The sequence below is a fragment of the Saimiri boliviensis genome, chromosome 4 (genome assembly GCF_048565385.1).
Source record: "Saimiri boliviensis isolate mSaiBol1 chromosome 4, mSaiBol1.pri, whole genome shotgun sequence".
Classification (NCBI taxonomy): domain Eukaryota; kingdom Metazoa; phylum Chordata; class Mammalia; order Primates; family Cebidae; genus Saimiri; species Saimiri boliviensis.
The window spans coordinates 79,206,033-79,229,307 of NC_133452.1; the positions used below are offsets into that span (position 1 = coordinate 79,206,033).

At 42.1% G+C, this 23,275-nt stretch overlaps 1 protein-coding gene and 1 non-coding gene across 8 annotated transcripts in view; one reads left to right on the forward strand and one right to left on the reverse strand.

Annotated features, from left to right (window-relative positions):
* ANKRD6 (ankyrin repeat domain 6) overlaps positions 1-23,275 on the reverse strand; it is a 197,518-nt gene that overhangs the window by 110,666 nt on the left and 63,577 nt on the right. The window lies entirely within an intron of this gene.
* Positions 22,502-22,608, forward strand: LOC120363383 (U6 spliceosomal RNA). The gene has a single exon (XR_005578940.1). It is a non-coding gene; the product is annotated as a U6 spliceosomal RNA (small nuclear RNA).

Here is a 23,275-nt window from a genome sequence, read left to right on the forward strand (position 1 = left end):
AGCTTACATTTGGTATGGATAGAAGATCAAACCAGACACAATATTCCCTTAAACCAAACCTAATCCAGAGCAAAGCCCTAACCCTCTTCAGTTCTACAAAGGCTGAGAGGTGAGGAAGCTGCAGAAAATCTGAAGCTAGTAGAGGTTGGTTCGTGAGGTTTAAGGAAAGGAACCATCTTTCACAACTAAAAGTGCAAGGTGAAGCAGCAGGTGCTAATGTAGAAGTTATAGTAAATTACCTATGAAGAGAAAATCTAGCTAAGATAATTGATGAAGGTGGCTACACTAAACAACAGATTTTTAATGTAGATGAATCAGCCTTCTACTGGAAGAAGAGTCCATCTAAGACTTTCATATCTAGAGGGAAGTCAATGTCTGGCTTCAAAGCTTCAAAGGACAGGCTGGCTCTCTTGTTAGGGGCTAATGCAATGGGTGACTTTAAGTGAAGGCTGATGTGTCAATCATAGGGCCCTTTCAAATTATGCTAATTCTACTGTGCCTGTGTTCTATAAATGGAACAAGCACAGATGTCAAAAGTCCATTGTTGAGACCTATTGCTCAGAGAAAAGATTCCCTTCCAAATATTACTGCTTACTGATAATGCATCTAGTCACCCAAGAGCTCTGATGGAGATGTACAAAAAGATTAGTGTTGTTTTCATGCCTGCTAAACAAAACATCCATCTTGCAGCCCATGGATCAAGGAGTTAATTTCTATTTTCAAGTCTTACTTAATACAGTTTGTAAAGCCATAGCTGATATAGTAAGTGACTGCTCTGATGGATCTAGGGAAAGTAAATGGAAAACCTTCTGGAAAGGATTCACCACTCTAGATGCCATTAGAAACATCTGTGATTCACAGGAGAAGATAAAAATAACAGGAGTTTGGAAGAAGTTGATTCTAACCCTCATGGATGACTTTGAGAGATTCAAGACTTCAATGGAAGAAATAACTAACTTTGTGGTGGCAACAGCAAGAGAACTAGAATTAGAAGGGGAGCCTGAAGATGTGACTGAATTGCTGCAATCTCATGATAAAACTTGAATGAATGAGAATTGCTTCTTATGGATGAGTAAAGAAAGTGGTTTCTTAAGATGAAATCTACTCCTGGTATAGATGCTGTGAACATTGTTGAAAAGACAACAAAAACTGTAGATTAATACAGAAATGTATTTCATAAGGCAGCCAACAGGATTTGAGGGGATTGACTCCAATTTTGAAAGAAGTTCAGGCCGGGCGCGGTGGCTCAAGCCTGTAATCCCAGCACTTTGGGAGGCCAAGGCGGATGGATCACGAGGTCAAGAGATCGAGACCATCCTGGTCAACATGGTGAAACCCCGTCTCTACTAAAAATACAAAAAATTAGCTGGGCATGGTGGCGCGTACCTGTAATCCCAGCTACTCAGGAGGCTGAGGCAGGAGAATTGCCTGAACCCAGGAGGCGGAGGTTGCGGTGAGCCGAGATCACTCCATTGCACTCCAGCCTGGGTAACAAGAGCGAAACTCCGTCTCAAAAAAAAAAAGAAAGAAGTTCTACTGTGAATAACGTGCTATCAAATAGCATCACATACTACAGCGAAATCTTTCGTGAAAGAGTTGTCAATTGATCTGGCAACTCACTGTTGTCTGACTTGAAGAAACTGTGGCTGGATATGGTGGTTCATGTCGATAATCCCAGCACTTTGTGGGCTGTGGCAGGAGGATTGCTTGAGCCCAGAAGTTCGAGATCAGCTTGGGCTACATAGTGAGACCTCATTGCTACCAAAAGTTTAAAAAAAAAAAAAAAAAAAGGGAGGCATTTTATGTGCCTACAGTCCCAGATACTTGGGAGGCTGAGGTTGGAGGAGCACTGGAGCCCAGGAGTTTGGGGTTACAGTGAGCTGTGATTGTGCTATTTCACTTCAGCCTGAGTGACAGAGCAAGACTCTTGTCTAAAAACAAAAAATAAAATTAAAAAAATGAAATTGCCATAGCCACCCAACCTTTGGTAACCACCACCCTGATTAGTCAGCAGCCATCAACACTAAGGCAAGACCTTCCACCAGCAGAAACTTCCATCCACCAGCAAAAAGATTACAATTCACTGAAGGCTCAGATGATCATTTGCATTTTTAGCAAAAGTTTTGTTTTGGTTGGTTTTTGTTTGTTTGAGATGGAGTCTTGCTGTTTCGCTCTATTACCCGGGCTAAAGGGCAGTGGTACAATTTTGGCTTACTACAACCTCTGCCTCCCGAGTTCAAGCAATTCTCCTGCCTCAGCCTCCCCAAGGATTATAGGCACCCACCAACATGCCCAGCTATTTTTGGTAATTTTAGTAGAGACAAGGTTTAACCATGTTGGCCAGGCCAATCTCAAACTCCTGATCAGTTGATCCTCCCTCCTTGGCCTCCCAAAGTGCTGGGATTACAGGCATGAACCACAGTGCCTGGCTGAAAGTATTTTTAAATTAAGGTATTTACACTGCTCTTTTAGACATAATCCTATTGCATACTTAATAATGTATAATATTAAGTATAATATCATTTAAACATAACTTTTATAAACACTGGGAAACCAAAAATGCCTGTGACTAGTTCTGTTGCAATATTTGCTTATTGCAGTGGTCTGAAACTGAACCTGCTGTATTTCCAACGTATACCTATGCCTGTGATGGTTAATTTTATGTGTCAACTAGGGTAAGGGATGCCCAGATATCTGGTTAAACGTTATGTATAGGTATGTGTATAAAGATGTTTCTGGAAGATATTAGCATTTGAATTGCTGGATTTAATAAAGCAGACTGCCCTCCCCAATGTAAGTGAGCATCATCCAACCTGCTGAGGGCCTAAATAGAACAAAAATGCCAAGGTGAGAGGGTCAATTGAAGGCTGAAGTCTCTGCCTGACAGTTCAGCTGGGAATTTTCTCCTGCCCTTGGCTCTTCTGGTTTTCAGGCCTTCAGACCTGAATTGAAACCTAGGCCATAGGCTCCCCTACGTCCCTCAGGCCTTCAGATCTATACCACTGGTTTTCCTGGGTCTCCAGCATGCAGATGGCAGATCATGGGACTTACCACTTTCCATAACTGTGTGAGCCACTACCTTAAAATAAATGTCTATCTGCATGCCCTACTGATCCTGTTTATCAGAGAACCCTGACTAATACTACAGTGTAGGAGCCCTCACCCCATGCCCAATTCTGGAAATGGTCAACAGGGCATACATTTTCTTGAAGATCTGAACCACTGTGAAATGGGCAGAGTTCCACTAGGTACTCTCTCCAGCTTGGACCAGGGCTGCAATTTGAGGAGCCACATTTCAGAGCCTGCAAACAGGACTACTGTGGGCTGACAGCTGCTGTTTCTCTCTCTTTCTTGAGAGTTCACAGATGTAAAGGTATAGGAGCAAGGCTGAAAAAGGAAATGGGAGGCTCAAACTGCCACCTTTTGTTCATGGAGGTTCAATTGCTGTGGCTCCCTAGAAGTCAGCCCCAGGGATTATGGGGAAATAGGATGGGGTAGACCATTCAGACCACTCTGGACCATTCAAAGCCCCTGCCAACCAGAATGTGTGTACATACACAATTGGTACCTCACAAGCAAAGCAGCAGCTCATGGCAGTGTAATCTGAGAGACCAAAACAGATGCCCCTTTATCAACTAAGACGAGCACTAAGGTTAAGGAAACAAAAGTTACCCACTGGCAGAGGATAGAGGATTAAGGGCTTGGCAGGCATAGCCCTGAATTTGTAAATTCCTATGGCTACAAGAAAAACCACTCTTGCCAAACTCCCTAAAAATAGGAGCTATCAGACAAATTGTCAGGCCCTTCCTAACTCTGGTTTACAACCCAGATCACTACAACTCCAACTGAACAGAAAACGGGCCTTACATACATTCTTTCTCGATAAGGAACTGCGAAGCTCAAGCCAGTTTTGACCAGCTTACATAGACTGTGCTTTGTGGTCTATAGTTCACCTTTAGGCAGAGAGCCAAATTCCACTTTGTTTTAATGTTAAAATCCCACCCCAAAGTGAACACGGGATATATGTTACATGTTTACTCATTGCTCATGTGCTGGACTCCCCTCATAACTATGTATAGGTTTTCCCCAAAACCTGCTGTATATATACGACTCTACCGTGTGATATAAGACCAGTGGGCATAAAACCCAACCTGTCCCTTCCCTATGCAAAAAGAGAACAACACTTTTGGCCCATGCTGGAGACTATCTCTTCCTGGTTTGCAAACTGATAGTACTGCCAATAATCCTTTCTACTCATCAGCCATCCTGGTGGTCTTTTGGACAATAGTAGCAAGAGGATGACAGAATATATTTAAGGCACAAAAACAACAGCATGGAAATGCTGGATTCCCAGTGAGAAACAGGCAGGAGAAAGTGCAACTTGCAGCCATTTGAGAGCCCTCAAAGGCAGGGGTACAGGTCTATAGGGAGGGAGCTTGGGGATAGGCACTCAATTTCTTTTCTTTCTTTTTTTTTTTTTTTTTTTTTTTTTTTTTGAGACAGAGTCTTGCTTTGTGGCCCAGGCTGGAGTGCAATGGCATGATCTCAACCGACCGCAACCTCCGCCTCCTGGGTTCAAGTGATTCTCATGCCTCAGACTCCCATGTAGCTGGGACTAGAGGTGTGTGCCACCAAGCCCAGCTAATTTTTGTGTTTTTAGTAGAGATAGGGTTTCATCACATTGGGCAGACTGATCTTGAACTCCTGACCTCAAGTGATCCACACACCTCGGCCTACCAAAGTGTTGAGATTACAGGTGTGTGCCACTCCATCCAGCCTAATTTTCTTAAAACAAAGCAGACTCAAGGGGGATCCAAGATGGCCGATTAGGAGCAGCTCAGGATTGCAGCTCCCAGTGAAACTGTGGAGGGTGAGTGGATGCCGCATTTCCTGACAGATTTTCATTGCCCACAGACCAGGAGATTCCCAGGAGGAGGAGCCCCACAGGTCGCCAGCATGGCTGTTTTTGCTGGTGCGGCTGTTTTGCCGGTGCCCTGGTGCGGTGGTTCTCCATACAAAATACATGGGTCCAGGCACTGTTTTAGCTGGTGATTGGAGACCTGGGAAGGCAGAGTCGTCCATTCATCTGATTAAAAAGGGGAGTGAGCGCCGGGCGCGGTGGCTCAAGCCTGTAATCCCAGCACTTTGGGAGGCCGAGGCGGGTGGATCACGAGGTCAAGAGATCGAGACCATCCTGGTCAACATGGTGAAACCCCGTCTCTACTAAAGGTGCAAAAAATTAGCTGGGCATGGTGGCGCGTGCCTGTAATCCCAGCTACTCCGGAGGCTGAGGCAGGAGAATTGCCTGAACCCAGGAGGCGGAGGTTGCGGTGAGCCGAGATCGCGCCATTGCACTCTAGCCTGGGTAACAAGAGCGAAACTCCGTCTCAAAAAAAAAAAAAAGGGAGTGAAACAGAGAGCCAGGCCAAGAGATTCCCGGTCAAAAAAAGCACCACGAATCTCAGCGCAGCTGTTTCAGCTGGCACAGTGGGTGGCCCGACGGGAAATCACACAAATCTCAGAGCCTTTTCAACAGGCAACTGGAACACCTGGGAGGCAGTCGACAGTTCAACAACAACAACAACAAAAAAAAAAAAAAAAAAAAAAAAGCTCTGAGGCAGGGAGTCAGGTGATTAGGCTAGGCTGGTCCCACCCCCACAAAAAAAACACCAATTGGAAACATTCTGGATTGAGAGTTTCACAGCAAGCAGAGCTGAACCTGGGACGGTCCAGCTCTGTGGGGGAGGGGTGTCTGCTATTACCGAGGCAGTCCACTACCATGGAGGTAGTTTGCCATTGCTGAGGCAGCCCACCATTACAGAGAGAGTCTGCCACTATAGAGGTGGGCCACCATTGCTGAGGCAGTTCTAACTACACCCATATAAACAGGAGAGCAGGGAAGTTCACACAGCAGCTGGGCAGAGCCCACAGCAGCTCAGCAAAGCCTCTGCAGGCAGACAGTGACTAGGCTGCCTCCTCGCTGGGCAAGGCAGCCCTGGAAAAAGGCAGCAGCACAACAGAAACTCATAAATAAAGCCCTAACTCCCCAAGACAGAGCACCTGGGGGAAGAAAAAAGGGCGGGGGGGGTGCATTTATGAGTTCTGCTGCAGCAGACTTAAATGTACCTGCCCAGCAGCTCTGAATGAACAATGGAGCTCACAGCTCAGTATTTGAGCTCCTGTAAAGGACAGACTGTTTCCTCAAGCAGCTCCCTGAACCCTGTATGCCCAAAGAGTCACCTCAAAAAGAAGAGCTCAGACTGACATCTGGTGGGTATCCTTCTGGGACAAAGATAGCAGAAGAAGAAACTTACTTGCAGCAACCCTTACTGTTCTGCAGCCACTGCAGGTGATCCCTAGGCAAGCAGGGCCTAGAGTGGACCTCAGCAGTCCTACTGCAGAGGGACCAGACTGTTAGAAGGAAAACTAAGAAACAGAAAGGAATAACTACATCATCAACAAACTGAACATCCACTCAGAGACCCAATCTGAAAGTCAACAACTGCAAAGACGACAGGTGGATAAATCCACAAAGATGGGAAGAAACCAGCGCAAAAAGGATGAAAACATCCAAAACCAGAATGCCTCTCCTCGTACAAGGGATCACAACTCCTCACCAGCAAGGGAACAAGGCTGGATGGAAAATGAGTGTGATGAACTGACAGAATCAGGCTTCAGAAGGTAGGAAATAAGAAATTTCTGTGAGCTAAAAGAACATGTTCTAACCCAATGCAAAGAAACTAACAACCTTGAAAAAAGATTTGATGAAATGCTAACGAGAATAAACAGCTTAGAGAGGAATATAAGGGAATTGATGGAGCTGAAAAACACAACATGAGAACTTCACGAAGCATACACAAGTTTCAACAGCCGAATAAACCAAGCAGAAGAAAGGATATCAGAGGTCGAAGATGAACTCAAGGAAACAAAACGAGAAGGTAAGATTAGAGAAAAAAGGGTAAAAAGGAATGAACAAAGTCTCCAAGAAATATGGGACTATGTGAAAAGACCTAATCTACGTTTGATAGGTGTACCTGAATGTGACAGAGAGAATGAATCCAAGCTGGAAAATACTCTTCAGGATATTATCCAGGAAAACTTCCCCAATCTAGTAAGGCAGGCCAATATTCAAGTCCAGGAAATACAGAGAACACCACAAAGATATTCCTCAAGAAGAGCAACCCCAAGGTACATAATTGTCAGATTCACCAGGGTTGAAATGAAGGAGAGAACAGTAAGGGCAGCCAGAGGAGAAAGGTTGGGTTACCCACAAAGGGAAGCCCATCAGACTCACAGAAGATCTCTCAGCAGAAACCCTGCAAGCCAGAAGAGACTGGGAGCCAATATTCAAAGTTCTTAAAGAAAAGAACTTTCAACCCAGAATTTCATATCCAGCCAAACTAAGCTTCATAAGTGAAGGAAAAATAAAATCCTTTGTGAACAAGCAAGTACTCAGAGATTTCATCACCACCAGACCTGCTTTACAAGAGCTCCTAAAAGAGGCACTAAACATAGAAAGAAACAACCAGTACCAGTGACTCCAAAAACATACCAAATGGTAAAGAGCATCAACACAATGAAGAAACTGCATCAACTAATGGGCAAAACAGCCAGCTAGCATCAAAATGGCAGTATCAAATTCACACATAACAATATTAATCCTAAATATAAATGGGCTAAATGCCCCAATCAAAAGACACAGACTGGCAAATTGGATAAAAAGCCAAAACCCATTGGTGTGCTGTATCCAGGAAACCCATCTCACATGCAAGGATACATAAAGGCTCAAAATAAAGGGATGGAGGAGATTTACCAAGCACATGGAGCGCAATAAAAAAGCAGGAGTTGCAATCCTACTCTCTGATAAAACAGACTTTAAAGCAACAAAGATCAAAAGAGACAAAGAAGGACATTACATAATGGTTAAAGGATCAACACAACAAGAAGAGCTAATGATCCTAAACATATACACACCCAATACAGGAGCACCCAGATACATAAGGCAAGTTCTTAATGACTTACAAAGAGACTTAGACTCCCACACAATAATAGTGGGAGACTTTAACCCCATTGTCAATATTAGACAGATTGAGACAGAAAATTAACAAGGATATCCAGGACTTGAACTCCGACCTGGACCAAGCAAAGCTAATACACATTTACAGAACTCTCTACCCTAAATCCACAGAATATACATTCTTCTCAGCACCATATTGCACGTACTCTAAAATTGACCACATAATTTGGAAGTCAGTCACTCCTCAGCAAATGCAAAAGAATGGAAATCATAACAAACAGTCTCTCAGACCACAGTCCAATCAAGTTAGAACTCAGAATTCAGAAACTAACTCAGAACTGCACAGCCTCATGGAAACTGAACAACTGGCTCTTGAATGGTGACTGGATAAACAATGAAATGAAGGCAGAAATAAAGATGTTCTTCAAAACCAAGAAGAACGAAGACACAACATACCAGAATCTCTGGGACACATTTAAAGCAGTGTCTAGAGGAAAATATATAGCAATAAATGTCCACATGAGAAGCAAGGAGAGATCTAAAATTGATACCCTATGGTCAAAATTGAAAGAGCTAGAGGAGCAAGATAAAAAAAAAAACCTCAAAACCTAGCAGAAGAGAAGAAATAACTAAGATCAGAGCAGAACTGAAGGAGATACAGACACAAAAAACCCTTCAAAAAAATCAATAAATCCAGGAGCTGGTTTTTTGAAAAGATCAACAAAATAGACAGTCCACTAGCTAGATTAATAAAAGACAGGCCGGGCGCGGTGGCTCAAGCCTGTAATCCCAGCACTTTGGGAGGCCGAGGCGGGTGGATCATGAGGTCGAGAGATCGAGACCATCCTGGTCAACATGGTGAAACCCCGTCTCTACTAAAAATACAAAACATTAGCTGGGCATGGTGGCACGTGCCTGTAATCCCAGCTACTCAGGAGGCTAAGGCAGGAGAATTGCTTGAACCCAGGAGGCGGAGGTTGTGGTGAGCCGAGATCGTGCCACTGCACTCCAGCCTGGGTAACAAGAGCGAAACTCCATCTCAAAAAAAAAAAGACAAAACAGAATAACCAAATAGATGCAATAAAAAACAATAAAGGGGATATCACCACAGATTCCACAGAAATTCAAACCATCATCAGAGATTATTACAAACAACTGTATGCATATAAACTAGTAAACCTGGAAGAAATGGATAAATTCCCGGACACTTGCATCCACCCAAGCCTAAATCAGGAAGAAGTTGAAACCCTGAATAGACCAATAACAAGGTCTGAAGTTGAGGCAGCAATTAAGAGCCTACCACCAAAAAAAAGCCAAGGTCCAGATGGGTTCACAGATGAATTCTACCAGACATGCAAAGAGGAGCTGGTACCATTCCTTCTGAAACTATTCCAAACAATCCAAAAAGAGGGAATCTTTCCCAAATCATTTTATGAGACCAACATCATCCTGATACCAAAACCCAGCAGAGACTCAGCAAGAAAACTTCAGGTCAATATCCATGATGAACATAGATGCAAAAATATTCAATAAAATACTGGCAAACCGATTTCAACAGCACATCAAAAAGCTTATCCACCATGATCAAGTAGGCTTCATCCTGGGGATGCAAGGCTGGTTCAACACACGCAATCTATTAATGTAAATTCACCACATAAACAGAACCAAAGACAAAAACCACATGATTATCTCAATTGATACAGAAAAGGTCTTTGACAAAATTCAATAGCCCTTTATGCTAAAAACCCTCAATAAACTAGGTATTGACAGAACGTATCTCAAAATAAAAAAAGCTATTTACGACAAACCAACAGCCAATATCATGCTGAACAGGCAAAAACTGGAAGCATTCCCTTTGAAATCTGGCACTAGACAAGGATACCCTCTCTCAGTATTCTTATTCAATATAGTATTGGAAGTTCTAGCCAGAGCAATCAGGCAAGAAAAAGATATAAAGGGTATTCAAATAAGAAAGAAGGAAGTCAAATTGTCTCCATTTGCAGATGACACAATTGTATATCTAGAAGACCCCATCATCTCAGCCCCAAATCTCCTGAAACTGATAAGCAACTTCAGCAGTCTCAGGATACAGAATCAATGTGCAAAAATCACAAGCATTCCCATACACCAGTAACAGACTTAAAGAGAGCCAAATCAAGAACAAACTGCCACTCACAATTGCTACAAAGAGAATAAAATACCTAGGAATACAACTAACAAGGAACATAAAGGACCTCTTCAAGGAAAATTACAAGCCACTGCTCAGTGAAACAAGAGACGACACAAACAGATGGAGAAACATTCCATGTTCATGGTTAGGAAAAATCAATATTGTGAGAATGGCCATACTGCCCAAAGTGATTTACAGATTCAACACTATCCCCATCAAACTACCAATGACCTTCTTCAAAGAACTGGGAAAAAAACACCTTAAACTTCAAATGGAACCAAAAGAGAGCCCGCATAGCCAAGTCAATTCTAAGCAAAAAGAACAAAGCGGAAGGCATCACACTACCGGACTTCCAACTATAGTACAAGGCTACAGTAATCAAAACAGCATGGTACTGGTACCAAAACAGAGATATAGACCAATGGAACAGAGCAGAGGCCTCGGAGGCAACACAACACATCTACAACCATCCGATCTTTGACAAACCTGACAAAAAACAAGCAATGGGGAAAGGATTCCCCTTTTAATAAATGGTGTTGGGAAAACTGGCTAGCCATGTGCAGAAAGCAGAAACTGGACCCCTTCCTGACACCTTACACTATAATTAACTCCAGAAAGATTAAAGACTTAAACATAAGACCTAATACCACAAAAGCCCTAGAAGAAAATCTAGGCAAAACCTTTCAGGACATAGGCGTAGGCAAGGGCTTCATGACCAAAACACCAAAAGCATTGGCAACAAAAGCCAAAATAGACAAATGGGATCTAAGCAAACTCCACAGCTTCTGCACAGCAAAAGAAACAGTCATTAGAGTGAATCAGCAACCAACAGAATGGGAAAAAATTTTGCAGTCTACTCATCTGACAAAGGGCTGATATCCAGAATCTAGAAAGAACTAAAACAGATTTACAAGAACAAAACAAACAAGCCCATTCAAAAGTGGGCAAAGGATATGAACAGACACTTTACAAAAGAAGACATACATGAGGCCAACAAACTTATGAAAAAATGCTCATCATCACTGGTCATTAGAGAAATGCAAATCAAAACCATATTGAGATACCATCTCACACCAGTTAGAATGGCGATCATTTAAAAAATCTGGAGACGACAGATGCTGGAGAGGATGTGGAGAAACAGAAACACTTTTACACTGTTGGTGGGAGTGTAAATTAGTTCAACCATTGTGGGAGACAGTGTGGTGATTCCTCAAGGACCTAGAAATAGAAATTCCATTTGACCCAGCAATCCCATTACTGGGTATATATCCAAAGGATTATAAATTGCTCTACTATAAGGACACATGCACATGAATGTTCATTACAGCACAGTTTACAATAGCAAAGACCTGGATCCAACCCAAATGCCCACTGATGATAGACCGGACAGGGAAAATATGGCCCATATACACCATGGAATATTACGTAGCCATCAAAAACAATGAGTTTGTGTCCTCCGTAGGGACACGGATGAACCAGGAAACCAACATTCTCAGCAAACTGACACAAGAACAGAAAATCAAACACTGCATGTTCTCACTCATAGGCAGGTGTTGAACAATGAGAACACATGGACACGGGGAGGGGAGCACTACACTGGGGTCTGTCCGGGGGGGAACTAGGGGAGGGACAGTGAGGGCTGAGGAGTTGGGGAGAGATAGCATGGGGAGAAGTGCCAGATACAGGTATTGGGGAGGAAGGCAGCAAATCACACTGCCATGTGTGTACCTATGCAACAATCTTGCATGTTCTTCACATGTACCCCAAAACCTAAAATGCAATAATAAATAAATAAATAAACAGAGCAGACTCAACATCACTAATTATCAGGGAAATGCAAATTAAAACCATAATGAGATGCCACCTTACTCCTGCAATAATGGCCATAATTTAAAAATTAAAAAAAAATAATGTTGGTATGAATGTGAAGAAAAGGGAACATTTTCCCACTGCTGGTAGAAAGTAAACCAGTATAACCACTATTGAAAACAACATGGAGATTCTTTCAAGAAATAAAAGTTGAACTACTATTTGATCCAGCAATCCCAGTACTGGGTATCTACCCAAAGAAAAAGAAGTCATTATATGAAAAAGACACTTGCATAGGCATGTTTATAGCAGCACAATTTGCAACTACAAAAATATGAAACCCGGCTAAATGCCCATCAGCCCACAGGTGGGTAAAGAAAATGTGGTATATACGCCACATTATTTCATTCCTTTTTATGGCTGAATACTACTCTCCCATAAAATGCTGAATACAACTCCATACCAGTTGCTGCAAATGCCATTATTTTGTTCCGTTTTATGGCTAAGAAATTAAATAATAGCATTCTCAGCAACCGGGATGGAGTAGGAGCCCATTATTCTAAGTGATGCAACTCAGGAATGGAAAACCAAATATCCTATGTTCTCACTTGTAAGTGGGAGCTAAGGACACAAAGACATAATAATAATAGTAATAATAATATAATAGACTTTGGGGACTCGGGGGAAGGGTGGGAGGGGTAAGGGATAAAGGACTGAGGGACTGTGTTAAAGAAAAACTTCTCTTCCTGGGACCATACTGGGGCAGTTTCAAAGGCAGGAGTTTCCTGGCTCCATGCCTCCATCTGGGAACATAAAATTCTTTGGGTTTCCCTGAGTGGGCTAGGTAGAGAAATTCTGGTAGGCTCCTTTGTCCAAAGACCTGATGAAAGCTTTGGGAGGAGGGGGCTCTAACTCAGAGCCGTGGACCAAGTAGCCAATCCTGTATCAGAGTCAAAGATCAAACATTCCAAAGGATGTTTGAAAGAACTACTCTCATTGGATGAGAATACGGATGGGGAGGAAATAACTCAAGGGTTAAAACTCCCGCTGCTCCCTCACTATAAAATATAGAAATTATGCAGGTGGTAAGTATACAGGTTTTTACTGTAAAATTCTTTCAGCTTTGCTGTATGTATAAAAATTTTCATAATCAAACTTGGGAGTAAAGTATAGGCTGCATAAAACTGGCAGCTGGGGCCGGGCGCGGTGGCTCACGCCTGTAATCCAAGCACTTTGGGAGGCTGAGGCAGGTGGATCACGAGGTCAACAGATCGAGACCATCCTGGTCAACGTGGTGAAACCCCGTCTCTACTAAAAATACAAAAAATTAGCTGGGCATGGTGGCGCATGCCTGTAATCCCAGCTACTCAAGAGGTTGAGGCAGGAGAACTGCCTGAACCCAGGAGGCGGAGGCTGCGGTGAGCCGAGATCGCGCCATTGCATTCCAGCCTGGGTAACCAGAGCGAAACTTCGTCTCAAAAAAAAAAAAAAAAAAGCTGGATCAGTCTAGGACACAGCTGCAGGAAAGTTTCCTGAACAATAAGAAAATGATTTGAAAGAATTGCCAAGGAATATAGTCTGTTTTGGAAGGAAATATCTTTGGAGCATTACTATATCTATTTTATAATATACGTGTGTATACATAAAGTACGATTATATGTGTATGTGCTACTTAATTTTATCCCAACTCCCAATTTTCAAAAAGACACTGATTTGCCAATTTTAGTTTTTATCAGCAAGGGCACTTCTCAGGAACCCCATGAATGACAAGGAATTACCATATCAAAGGTAACCTATTTCTTCCGATGAGGCCACCAAACATCCATTTATCCTACCTTGTGCTCTGTTCTGTTTGTTCTGTCTAATTTAGTTCCCAAACTAATTAGGCTAGCTTAATTCCCTGCTGCTTTATCAGCTAAAGGTTAAAGAAATTTGATTAACTTTTACAGAACATGCTCAACACAGAGCTGCAAGAAATGGGTAACTCTGCACTCCAGAGAAATCAGACTGGTAAGACCAGAGTTGATGCCAGTTTGTGTTTTCCTTGCTATTTACCTGTACCTAACATCCACTCCTGCATATTTTTATAATGAAGAGTATGCTAAAATTGCTGTTCATACCAAACACTGAGTATATATTTTTACATAAATAATGCAAATCGCCCAGTCTTTTTATGTAATGATATGAACCATAAAAAACAGTCTGTGTTCAGCAGAAATCTAGACCCATTGTTTTCTTCAAATACAAACAAACCAAAATCTGCCCGTTAGTGATTAGGGCCCACTTTGTTTATTTTACAGATATCAGAGGTGGTCATCACAACATTAATTTTTAATAAAAGTTACCCTGTTAACAAAGCACACAGTATTGTACTAGAGATAAGCTTGGAAAATATTGACAGTTGGATTCCATGTTTAGCAAAGAGTCTTATTTATATTGCATATGGAATATTCTCAACACTGGTCAATACCAATATACCTGGAAGGAGAGGCCTCTGCAGTATTCACCACAGACAAGCATGAGGTGACGCAGACTAGGAACTAGCTTACTTAATCTTACCTCATCTGCCCTCTAGTTGGAGAGGACAGAAGGTTAAACACTACATTTTTCAAACTCTACACCAGGCGTCCCCAGACTTTTTACACAGGGGGCCAGTTCACTGTCCCTCAGACCGTTGGAGGGCCGCCACATACTGTGCTCCTCTCACTGACCACCAATGAAAGAGGTGCCCCTTCCTGAAGTGCAGCAGGGGGGGCTGGATAAATGGCCTCAGGGGGCCGCGGGCCGTAGTTTGGGGACGCCTGCTCTACACCTTGCAGCTAGAGATCAGGATGTGAACCAACTAAAGTCACCTGTACAAAATTAGGAAGGAGGAAGTGAAGCAGAGACCTTCTCTGGACCGTTTCTGGCTGGCAAGCAAGCTGTGGAATGGGAGGTGGGTTTTAGTTTTGTTTTGTCCAGTTTCACTGATATAACTGACAAATTAAAATTGTATAAATTTAGGCCAGCACTTTGGGAGGCTGAGGCAGGTGGATGGCTTGAAGTTAGGAGTTTGAGAGCAGCCTGGCCAACATGGTAAAACCCCATCTTTACTAAAAATACAAAAATTAGCCAGGCATGGTAATGCATGCCTGTAACCCCAGCTACTCAGGAGGCTGAAGCAGGAGAATCGCTTAAACCCAGGAGGTGGAGGCTGCAGTGAGCTGAGATCATGCCACCACACTCCAGCCTGGGTGACAGCAAGACTCCATCTCAAAAAATAAAAATAAGGCCAGGCGCAGTGGCTCAAGCCTGTAATCACAGCGCTTTGGGAGGCCGAGGCAGGTGGATCACAGGGTCAAGAGATCGAGACCATCCTGGTCAACATGGTGAATGAAACCCCATCTCTACTAAAAATACAAAAAATTAGCTGGGCATGGTGGCGTGTGCCTGCAATCCCAGCTACTCAGGAGGCTGAGGCAGGAGAATTGCCTGAACCCAGGAGGCAGAGGTTGCAGTGAGCCGAGATAGTGCCATTGCACTCCGGCCTGGGTAACAAGAGCGAAACTCCATCTCAAAAAAAAAAAAATAAATAAAATAAAATAAATTAAAATAAAAATAAATAAATAAATTGTATAAATTTAAGCCAAACATCATGTTTTGATATACGCATACATTGCTAAATGATTACCACAATCAGGCTAATTAACACATCCATCACCTCAGTGACTTTTGTATGTGGTGAGAATACTGAAGATCTCTCCTTGCAATTTTCAAGTATAATACACTATTAGTAACTATAGTTATCATGCTATATATTGGATCTCTAGAATTTATTCATCTTATAACTGAAAGTTTGTATCCTTTGACTAACATCTCCCCATTGCTTCCACCACCCTCCCCCAGCCCTCCCAGTAACTATCTTCCTACTCTGCCTCTATGAGTTTGACTTTTTAAGATTCCACATGTAAGTGGGATCATGCAGTAGTTGTCTTTCTGTGGCTGGCTTATTTCATTTAGCATAATGTCTTGGCAGGTTCATCCATGTTTTCACAAATGGCAGGCTCGCCTTTATTAAGGTGAATAATATTCCACTGGGGTTCATTTCCTTCATTCAGTCACCCATCAGTGCACACAGGTTACTTTCACATCTTGGCTATTGCTATTGCATCTTGGCTATTGGTAATGCTGCAATAAACATGGGGTGCCAATATCTCTTCAGGACAGTGATTTCATTTCCTTTGGATACATACCCAGAGGTGGGATTGCTGGATCACAATGCAGTTCTATTTTGAATGTTCTGAGGAACCTCCATATGGCTTTCCATAATGGCTACACCAAATGGGTTGGTTTTCTGTAGTCACACTCTAGGGCCACTCTCTTGAATGCCAGGAGGCACTGTAGTGACAGCCTCTTCTCCATTCAGGTTTCCTCAACTCTGAAATCCATTAAGGAGTGGTTTCTTAAGCCTACACCTCCAGTTAATGTCCTATGGGTTAGCAGCCCTGTGGGAAGACCAAATCTTCATTCTTCTGGGAGTTGGCTCTGAGGGCTCAGCCCCGGCAGTGATTCTGTGAGCACTCAATTGTGCCTCCTTCTGCTTAAAATGCCTAGAGGGGTTGCTGTTTCCTTTAGTGATCCCTAACTTACTCTTAACGGAAATCCTGTATCTTTTAAGAACACTAAAAAATACAATCATCCCTCCACTGCTTATTTTCCAACTACTCAATCTCTAAGAACCCTGCTGTCTGCAGGATGAAAGAGACATTGGAAGAGTTCCCACAGCACTATGAGGAGGGTGCAGAAGGTGTGGTGGAGGGGTTACAGCCCAGAGTTACACAGGAACAGGAGCAGCAGCAAAGAACAGGGGAAATCCTGTTAGAACCAGACAACCCTCACCTCCACACCCCACTCCCCTTAGTGGAATAAAATTTATCTTGTCATACCTTATATGAAGATCTCTATATTTTTAAATTACATCAATTAACATAAATAACACTTAGAATAGTACCTGCCACGCTGTAAGTACTACATTTCCATAACTATTATCATAATGGGATTTAATTGCTATATTTTCTTGACGATAGCCAAAAGCTCCAAAAGGGTCCCGTCAGGTAAGGAAAGCAAGGATCAAATCTGCATATGCTTTAAAAGCTGACTTTTAAAAAAAGTATTCATTAGCCCAGAATTTTCTAAAAAATAAATAAGACTAGGCTGTAAACCTTTGGTAGATAGGGATTTAGGCCTATTTCCCTTTTATCTTTTTTTTTTTAATAATAAAGTTTTGGCATGTTTCTTTAATAAAGTTTCACCATGGTTTCACCATGTTGCCCAGGCTGGTCTCGATTCCCTGGGCTCAAGCGATCCATCCGCCTCAGCCTCCCAAAGTGCTAGAATTACAGATGTGAGACACCATGCCCAGTCTAAGTCTCTTTATATCTCTTTCGGAATGTTCAAATGATTATTCTGCATGACATAATTACAGTTAGGTTCTTTTATTATAGTTACGTTAATTATGGCAATGTTACATTATTTGAAGTAACTATATACCTTAAACTGAAAAAATCTTTTTCAAGTAAATAGGCACTGTAAACCCCAGATACACCTACTATCCTAAAAATTACCGTGGTTGCTGTGAAGAAACATGGTGGACCTTGGGGGGAAAATGGTGAAGATATCTAACAATCAATGAAAGAAATTGAATAAAAACAGATTTAAGACAAGTGTAATTTAATGTTAATAAGAATATGGGAGGCTAGGTGGTTGTATTAATCATCTGCAGCAACTGCCCACCAGCACTTTCAGCTGGAAACCAATGAAGGTGAAACCATCCACAAACCAGACCCATTAAAAGAACACATAAGTCCTGCGGGGTGGTGTTGAGGTGGGACATACTGTTATTCCTACCACTCATTTCAAGTCACTGCTTTTTTTTTTTTTTTTTTTTTAAGATAACTCCTTGTAACAGAGACTTAGCACCATGATACCTTCTAAATGACAAATAAATAAATGAAGAAGAATCATAGTTACTGCGTCACACAAACACAAAACACCCATTCACTTTGGTATAAGAAACAATATTTTCAAGTATCTCCACAAGAATGTTACCCATAAAGCCCCTCCCCAGGTATCTGAAATAAGCAATTTTCTTCAATGTAAAAATACTGTAGAATCACAATCAACAGGCAGTTTGCTATATTTTGCTTCTTTCCAGAGAGATGCCCTGAGGATTCGTTATAGAGAGTAAAAGCCATGCTGCGAATAAGCCTGGCATCCTCGTGGCTGGAACCTCTACTGAGCTCTTCAAAGGAATGTTTCTAAAGAATGTTTAAGTAAGCTTAAGGAGTTCCAGCAACCCAATACTGACATATCTAGCATGCTATGTTTGCCAAGAAGGCATCCCTCTCGAATGCAAATACAGATCAGAGCTCCACTGACTCCAAGCTCAACTTGCAGAAGGGAGACACAGAAGACTATTTGTGTTTTTTCATAAGCATGTGTTCCTTAAAGAAGAAAACACTGGAAATACTTAGAAACAAACCACAGGCTTCCAAAAGGGAAAACAATTAACTATAAGTCTTGATTTTTCAGGTAGAAACTATGTTCCATGTAAAGAGAAGTAAACCTCAATGATGAAAAGCATCCCAAGTATCTCATGTTCTGAAATTATGATGCGGGCAAAAACTACTCCTAAGAAAGGGCCTCGAGTGCAAGCTTCGTCTTGATGAGCATTCCTACCAAAATGTCTTTCAGATACAGGAAGAACTGTGCTTTTTTTCTGTGCTAGAAAAACAAATGACTAACTGGGGACAATCCCCTTCTGACTGTTAAGTGCATCCCAATTACCTTTATTATTTACTCAGCACACAATCTACTGCCTTGGCCTGAAATAAATTAAGTTGGACCTAATAAATCAAAATACAACAAGAATCAACAGAAACTTAAAACTACAGCCCACAATCCTGGATGCTAGCTCTCTATTATTAATGACCAAAGCCACTAAAAGCATCACAGCTCTAATGAGAATAGCTATTAACTTTGTTGTAGCTATTTACGATTTCCAAAGTGCTTTCCGATCCCACAGCCCCTTTAATCTCCCGGGAGATTAGGGACCTGGGAGTGGGGTGTTAGGCTCTTCTCGCATTACAGGATTTCTGAGAACTCTCAGAAATTCAGTGGCTGACTGACGAAGACACATCTGGTGATAGAGCCAGGACTTCTTCCATTCTAGATACTATTCATTTTTTTAATGCATTGTTTTATTACTTAAAAAATATATTATATGACATTATTCAGAGTAGGATGGCCTGATGAAAATTCTGCAGCCTGATGCATTTTTCTAATCATGGTATATTCATTCCATTTCCAGAGGCTGCCTGTAACTGTGGTATTTTTGGTGCCAGGAACTTTAGGGTAGTATTTCTATGTTGAATATCACAGCCTCTGGCTTCTCTGCTTAGAATTCCACATCTGAGTAAAGGAGAAGAAGAAAAGGAGAGTGAGTGATCTCTGGCTCTCTCCTGGGAGGCAGGGCTGGGAGCTCTAGAGCTTAGCCCCTGTGTTGCTAAGGGGACCAGAAGCTGTCTCGGTGACAGAAACCTCCACTTCCTGCCTCTAGAACAGGCGTCCCCAAACTTTTTACACAGGGGGCCAGTTCACTGTCCCTCAGACCGTTGGAGGGCCGCCACATACTGCGCTCCTCTCACTGACCACCAGTGAAAGAGGTGCCCCTTCCTGAAGTGCAGCGGGGGCAGGATAAATGGCCTCAGGGGACCGTATGCGGCCCGCGGGCGGTAGTTTGGGGACGCCTGCTCTAGAAGCATCAAGGCCATCAACTGGAGCAAGATGAAAGGGCCACCAGAGGTGGAAAAAGTGACCATTCACAACACCCCAAGCCCAGGCCTCATAAAACTGGGTTGTGATGGAATCTGGAGAGACAGTGAACAAATTATAAGCCCAGATGCCTCAGAGATTTTTCAGAGTATGATTTTATAGGGGCTTTAGGGATTTCAGTGGGTATTTCATGCTTTTTTTCTCCATTGATCTTTGGTTTGCAGTGCATTTGTCTTTTGCTTGGAATGCTGCTTTGATGCTGAAGTCCTGAGGAATCAAAGTGGGCATCACAACAGAGTTGAAAGGGAAAACAGGCTAAAGTGAGGAGCGGCAGGAAAAGAGGACAGTGAAGGTGTCTAGGTTGTCTAAGCCACCGCAGCAGGGTCTCAAGAGCCCTGGGTGGCTTGCTCTCTATCTAGGACTGTATCAGGGAAGTAGACTAGTGTTTCTTACCATGCATTATGAACTGGTATCGTGAACAGGACCATTAGTGCTATGGCACTGTCTCACACAATACAGGCTATTGGCACCTCTGCCTGCAGCTGCTAAATACCAGTAGCACCTTCCCCCCAGCACTGTGACCCCTACTCACTGGTTGGGAATCATTAAACTAGATAATGTCTAGGACTTCCCATCCCTAAAATTCCTCAAGTCCATGATTAGACCAGAATAGCATCAGGCATGATGGTACTCTGAAATGGCAAAAAGGTGACAAATGCATAAGCAACAACAAAGCACGTAATCAGCTGCAAATAACAACAACAAAAAAACTCACCAAGCTTTACAAAATAGAGGCTTCTTTTTTTTCCCATATGAATAAGTCCTGGGAAAGGCAGTCTACAGTGGGTAACAGTTTACCATTACCCTCAGGAACCTAGGCTCCTTTTATTTCTGAATTTTGCCAGCCTTAATGTGACGGCTTTTATCCTTATGTCAACTCTTGATTTCAAAAAGGCTGCTCTACATCCAGGTGTCACATCCAGGTCCAGACAGGAAGAAAGCAAAGTCTTTTTCTATTTTAGATATGTCTTTTCATTCAGGAAGGGAGGCCCTTCCCAGCAGACTTGTGCTTGGCCAAACTGTATCACACGACCACTCTTGGCTGGAAGGTGCTTAGAAAAACTGAACATTCAGATTTCCAGTCTTAACAGTAGAGGAAGGCAAGGGAGACAGTGGTTGGGAATGGGCCTTGAGAAAGTCAACCTCAAGCATCTGCTGCAGAAATCTTTATCCAATTGTGCTTACTTATACAAAGAAGCTGGCACATACCTTATACCCAATAATTACAAAAACCTTAATGAATGGTCCATAAAGCTATTCAGGAGCTTATTTCTCCTTGCTTATTCTAATTTAAAGACTCCATCTAATCCATAGCAAACTGGGCTCTCAAATCAACAGAAACAATGACCAGATTGTATTCTCACCTTGGTCACAATTTCAGATTAGCAAATTTGAAATTATCTGCATTCACCTCTCTGCATAGCAGGTTCCAGAGAGGACTTCACATCATTCTCTATAACATAACTCTCTCTATCCTTAAAACAAAACAAAACTTGGCATTTAGAATAAAAGCAAAATCTAAACAAGGTAAAAAAAAAAGATATATATATATATATACACACATATATATATGTATATATATAAAGGGAAATCTATTATCTGCACAGACTGATGTTTGAATTAAGTACTGTAATTATATATTGCAGACCTAGATTTATAAGACTTATACATAATATCCCAGATTGTCATATGTAGTACGTTAAACATAGCAAGAATTGTATATCTTAGTTAATTTAATGTTTAGTTCTCTTACCTTCCCCCTTACCTAGGTAGCCACATTTTCTCTAAGTATTTAGCTCCTTAGCTATAGAAAAGAATGAGATAAATACAAATGATATACTAAAATATTTACAAATAAAGTGATAACACTGGCTTCAAAATAACCCAAAAGAGTGCGAAGAAGTGGGTGGAACAGGGAGCAAGACTGACCATGAGTTCATAATTACTCAGTCTGGGAGTGAGGTACCCTCATATATTTGTAAAATTTGTCACAATTCAAAGTTTTGTTTTTGTTTTAAATCCCTCTGGAACTGATATTAACATATACTTCACAGATGAACCTCAAAAACATTATGTTCAATGAAAGTAGCCAGAAACAAAAAACCATATACTACCTGATACCACTTATATGTAATATCTAGAAAAGGCAAATTTATGGAGGCAGAAAGGGGATTGATGGGTGCCTAGAGTTAGGGGTGGGAATGAAAACTGATCACTGAAGGGCATGAGGAAACTTTTTGGAGTGATGAAAATGTTCTCAAACCGGATTCTGGTGATGGTTGCACACTGTGTAAAATTACTTTAAAAATCACCAAACTGGCCGGGCGCGGTGGCTCAAGCCTGTAATCCCAGCACTTTGGGAGGCCGAGGCGGGTGGATCACGAGGTTGAGAGATCGAGACCATCCTGGTCAACATGGTGAAACCCCGTCTCTACTAAAAATACTAAAAATTAGCTGGGCATGGTGGCGCGTGCCTGTAATCCCAGCTACTCAGGAGGCTGAGGCAGGAGAATTGCCTGAACCCAGGAGGCGGAGGTTGCGGTGAGCCGAGATCGCGCCATTGCACTCCAGCCTGGGTAACAAGAGCGAAACTCCGTCTCAAAAAAAAAAAAAAAAAAAAAAATCACCAAACTGTGCGCGCTTCGGCAGCACATATACTAAAATTGGAATGACACAGAGAAGATTAGCATGGCCCCTGCGCAAGGATGACACGCAAATTTGTGAAGCGTTCCATATTTAAAAAAAAAAAAAAGTCACCAAACTGCATAGTTATAGTGGATAAATTTTATTTTATTTTATTTATTTTTTATTTTTTGAGACGGAGTTTCGCTCTTGTTACCCAGGCTGGAGTGCAATGGCGCGATCTCGGCTCACCGCAACCTCCGCCTCCTGGGTTCAGGCAATTCTCCTGCCTCAGCCTCCTGAGTAGCTGGGATTACAGGCACGTGCCACCATGCCCAGCTAATTTTTGTATTTTTAGTAGAGACGGGGTTTCACTATGTTGACCAGGACAGTCCCAATCTCTTGACCTCGTGATCCACCCACCTCCCAAAGTGCTGGGATTACAGGCTTGAGCCACCGTGCCCGGCAATTTTATAATATATAACTTATACCTTAATAAAGCTATTTTAATATTTGAAAGCGCTGAAGATACACAGACACACACAGAGAGAGAAAGGAAGAGAAATACAACCACTATTATTTGCTAATACCACTCTTAGGAAGACAAGACTTGTGGGAAAAGTGTTTAATTTCTGACAAGCTGGAATTCATACAAAACAGAAAAGAAGAAACTATAAACTCACCCAGAGCAGGGGACATTCTGTTTGGGGTAGAAGCATTGGCTGCTGCAAAGTAAATAAGTGGAATAATTTTTCATCAGTATTCTTGGATGTTCTATCAAAAAA